The sequence below is a fragment of the Engraulis encrasicolus genome, chromosome 18, assembly GCF_034702125.1.
Source record: "Engraulis encrasicolus isolate BLACKSEA-1 chromosome 18, IST_EnEncr_1.0, whole genome shotgun sequence".
Lineage (NCBI taxonomy): Eukaryota > Metazoa > Chordata > Actinopteri > Clupeiformes > Engraulidae > Engraulis > Engraulis encrasicolus.
This window is the reverse complement of record NC_085874.1, coordinates 23,563,237-23,568,236: the sequence shown is the minus strand read 5'-3', so window position 1 is coordinate 23,568,236 and position 5,000 is coordinate 23,563,237. Positions and strand designations below refer to the sequence as shown.

Sequence of the window (5,000 nt, the reverse complement as noted above, 5' to 3'; positions counted from 1 at the left end):
CAAACAAACAAACAAACAAACAAACAAAAAACAAACGGACAAACAACAATCAAACAGAGACAGATGAAGGTAGGCTGCAACTCATCAAAATCAGTAAGTCCTCGGTTTCATAGGACAACCCAATTAAAGAATGACACATGAAGTCAGACAAATATCTGCCTTACAGTATGACAACAGATCTTAAAAATTATATATATTCAGAGCTGAGGCAAGCTGCTTGTTGTTGTTGTTGCTATTGTTTGTGTGTGTGTGTGTGCGTGTGTGTGTGTGTGTGTGTGTGTGTGTGTGTGTGTGTGTGTGTGTGTGTGTGTGTGCGTGCGTGCGTGTGTGTGCGTGTGTGTGTGTGTGTGTGTGTGTGTGTGTGTGTGTGTGTGTGTTATATCCTAGCGTGCTCCAAAGCAGAGACCCAGAGGCAGCTCTTGAAAAAACTGTAGATGGATAGAAAGGGACAGAGAGGAAGTGAAAGAGAGACGTGCAAACAGGACATTTCAAGACAGAATGGAAATGAAAGAGAGGTTGAGAGAGATGGAGTGTAGGGTGGAGAGAGAGAGAGAGAGAGAGAGAGAGAGAGAGAGAGAGAGAGAGAGAGAGAGAGAGAGAGAGAGAGAGAGAGAGAGAGAGAGAGAGAGAGAGAGAGAGAGATGCACAGGGTGAGATAGACACCTTCTGTACATGTGGCTGATTATCAAGCCATCAGGCACCTTCTAAAAAAAAGCACGAAAAAAAAAAACTATTTTATTCCCTCCCTGCTAGTCACACAACACTGCAACATTAACATCCCATACTGGCACATGGAGAGAGAGACGATAAGATGGGTGGAAGTGAGGAGGAGAGAGAGGAGGGGGAGTCGGGGATGTAGTAAAATGAGGAGGGGGGATGCAGAAAGAGGCAATACGATGGGAGGAATAGGAGAGGAGAGGAGAGGAGAAGAGGAGAGGAGGGGAGGCTAAAATCATGTCCAACAACTTAATGAAAATGAATTCTTTTGCCAAGCACTGCCGAGCAACCGCAATGCATGAATGATAGGGTGTAGAGAGAGAGAGAGAGAGAGAGAGAGAGAGAGAGAGAGAGAGAGAGAGAGAGAGAGAGAGAGAGACAGACAGACAGACAGACAGACAGACAGACAGACAGACAGACAGACCAGTAGACAGATAGACTGGTAGACAGACACATAAAGAATGAGAGAGAAAGAGAGTAAATATATGTCTTAGTCATTGTCAGCCTGCCTGTATGTGTGTGTGCATATGTGTGTACATAGGCACGTATGTGCACTTGTCTGGGGATGTTAATGGCTGCTCCCGCTGGGCCAGTGTCGGGCCAGCGTTGGGCCAGGGCCGAGACTGGGGCCGGGGCCGAGCCGGGGGGTGTGTGAGTGTGAGTAGCTGTCATCTCCTGCCGTAGTGGCTCTGTGCTGTGTGGATGAGATGGCGCATTGATAAGGTGCTGAGAGGCCCATCAGCAGAGAGCGTAACACAGAGATGTAGACACACGCTGACACACGCAGGCACGCACACACACATGCATGTATTTCATCTCTAAAAACTATACGACTAGCAATGACAGCTAGTAGTTCACATCCAGTTCACCTCTAGTATATCGCTCATAATTCAGCACTCTCTCGAAACCATACTTGCTAGCTACATTAGCTACTTTGCTGTTTGTAATGCAATTTCCCATTAGCAAGTATGGAAGTTGCTAACTGGCTAGCAACTATGCTTTCGAGAAATGTAACCCAGGTCTGCAAAGTCTTCAAAAATAGCACACCGAAGGCAAAAGAGGAGTGCTTTTGAATAAAGAGGGGAAAAAAGGAAGGTTGTCATCAAACAGTAGTAGGCTAGTTACTGTAATACACCGCACTCTACCGTGTGGTGTGTCTCCAGTTGAATAAACTCAGCAAGTGAAAAGGTGGATCGCACTCAGGTTCTTCTTTTTTTCTTTTTTTATTTTATATTTACACTGACGGAGGCAACAGCGGAAACATTTGTCTGTCTGTTTTTCTGCTGCAATGTAAAAAATAAAAAATAAAAAAGAAGAAAAGAAGAACCTGAGCGCGATCCACCTCTTCACTTGCTGTCACCAAACAGGAGACATAGCCGTCACAGACAAGGAGCCTTATCATTGATTGTGGCTGGTTGGCTTGCAACGTACACCTACCTCTTAAAAGGTTCAGCTTTCCGCGGTTTTCCATCCCAAAAAAAAGCCACCGACCGGAATCGCAATGGCATTTCAATGTAACTCTATCATTGCTATGACACATAGGCGTATACCTGGTGCTCTATAATTTTGATTGCTCGGCTTGGGATCTTTCACAACAGAAATAATAGACTTGTCTTTAAAACCACGCCATTTAATACCATCAGCTGCCCTTTGCTTATTCTTTTTGACAGTAGACATCATATCCTGCTTTTTTATCGATAAAATTCTAAACTGAGTATATGCTTTAGTATCCGCTATGGTTTTGGTGCTGTGGTGAATAGTGATGACACACAAAACCCACACACACAACCCACAAGATGACGTGATTCAGAAAACAGAAAGACAGCCAAACACATGCTCACACACACACGCACACCGGATAACAAGGGTATACTATTGGAGGTCGGTGGGTAGGTTGATGGATGGATGGATGGATAAATGGATGGATGGATGGATGGATGGATGGATGGATGGAGAAGAGGGACTGGAGAGACGTCCTCCGCCTGCCAGAAATTGGTCCTCAGACGCTGAGCACGCCGGATGATTTGGCTCGGTAATGCGAGCGCTGGTAATGAGGGTAGTATGGGTGGGAGGGTGATGAGAGGACGAGGCGATACGATGAGATATGAGAGATGCTGAATGATTACTGTATGCTGGTCGAGGAAGGAAAGGGGGAGAAACTTGTTCAACACCGCAAGCACACTCGCTTTTTTGGCTCTGTGAATGACATGCGAGTGTGGGTGAGTGGGTGAGTGTACGTGTGTGTGTGTGCGTTTGAGTGTTTGTGTGTGTGTGTGTGTGTGTGTGTGTGTGTGTGTGTGTGTGTGTGTGTGTGTGTGTGTGCGTGTGCACGTGTGTATGTGTGTGCACGTGTGTATGTGTGTGTGTGTGCGTGTGTGTGTGCTTGCGTGTGTGTGCGTGCGTGTGTGCTTGCGTGTGGGTGTGTGCGTGTGCGTGTGTGTGTGTGCTGCAGTGTGCTCACGGCGACTCTGCTGAGGGACTGTAATGGCTGTGTACCATCGATTAAGCATCCTCAGGGTAGCATGAGTCAGACACACGAGCTGATTCATGCGCTACGATTTCGAAGCTCAGATCACAAGCATCCTCCACCTTCCGCAATGCCTTCCCCCCATAACCACGCACGCACACACACACACACGCACGCACGCACGCACGCAACCACACACAACCACACACAACCACATATGTGTACATACTTAGAAGAGCTAATATGATTACATGCATAAATGGTTTGGCAGCAACACACTGTGAAGTACGCCTATGCAGTAGAGTGGTAATTCGGTATGTCTTGGTGGAGAAGAGAAGAGAAGACGAGAGGAGAGAAGAGAAGAGAAGAGAAGAGAAGAGAAGAGAAGAGAAGAGGGGAGAAGAGAAGAGAAGAGAAGAGAAGAGAAGAGAAGAGAAGAGAAGAGAAGAGAAGAGAAGAGAAGAGAAGAGAAGAGAAGAGAAGAGAAGAGAAGAGAAGAGCAGCCAGTGAAAGATCTCTCTAACTTGAAAGTTTAAAAATATAACCACTGCAGGGTGTGCAAGTCTCATCAAGACATCATCACAGGTCTTGTGAGAGGTGTGAAAATGGGTGTTACAGTAAAATGAGCTTCACCTTCTGGTCTTTGTTTGTTTCTGTCCTTTTTCTGTCTTTTCTTTATAGATGGGTTCTACATTTTTGCTTTAACCTGTCTGCATTTAACTAACTGTGCACAACTAAACCACTGATTGTTGGAAACCGCTGTCGGTCAAAAAATTTGCTCACATGGTTGGCTGCAAGTGTCTTGCCCCTTCTCACAACACCATGTTTACAAACAAAAGAATCCATCTATAAGACTGACATGTAAAAATACTACTACTGCCTAATACTACCGTCTACTTCCAACTAAAAAACAATATCAAGCTATTTGGGGGAAAAATGGTGTATGGACAGACTTGTAGATAATTGATAATAACAATAAGCTGTACTTCATTTGGTATCTATCTATCATACATCTATCGTTTTCACATGTGAGTAGGTAAGCATTTGTACGGAGGACCAGAGCAAAGCTCTAATCAGGGAGGAATTGTTCTAATGAGTAAACATCGTTTTATGGATGATTATGATGTGCTGAACCGTAGTCTCTTCAGAGACAGTCATGATTATATGACACCGCTATGACTGGGATAATTAATTGGCCTCAACTCGAGCAACTAAAGAAACTGACTGATTGTCTGGGAGTCTGGAAGAAGAAGAGAGCTAATGCCACGCATGTCCCTTGGTGCCTTCATGCACGCTGCATAAATGTGTAGGAAGAGAAGAGAAGAGAAGAGAAGAGAAGAGAAGAGAAGAGAAGAGAAGAGAAGAGAAGAGAAGAGAAGAGAAGAGAAGAGAAGAGAAGAGAAGAGAAGAGAAGAGAAGAAAAGAGAAGAGAAGAGAAGAGAAGAAAAGAGAAGAGAAGAGAAGAGAAGAGAAGAGAAGAGAAGAGAAGAGAAGAGCAGAGAAGAGAAGAGAAGAGAAGAGAAGAGAAATGAGTAAAACAGCTTTAAATAAGAGAGGTGTAGGAATGAGCTGAAAGAAGAGGAGGAATTATAGAAGTTGTGAGGTGCGGAGGAAGGGAGGAAGAGAGAAGAAAGACCAGAGAATGTTGAAGCTTGTTAAAAGAAAAGAGTGAGGCAGGTAAAACAGACTTGTGGGTGGAGTGAGAGGAGGTGAGAGAATAGACAGAGCCCATGTAAAAGGAGAGAGAGAGAGAGATGAAGAGAGAGAGAGAGAGAGAGACAGAGAGAGATGGAGGGTGAGGGAGAGAAAGAGAAAG

General features: G+C 44.9%; 1 protein-coding gene across 1 annotated transcript in view; it reads right to left on the bottom strand.

The window, feature by feature from the left end:
• The window catches only part of nrxn3b (neurexin 3b), a 523,292-nt gene that overhangs the window by 167,890 nt on the left and 350,402 nt on the right, over positions 1-5,000 (bottom strand). The gene's annotated exons all lie outside the window — the stretch shown is intronic.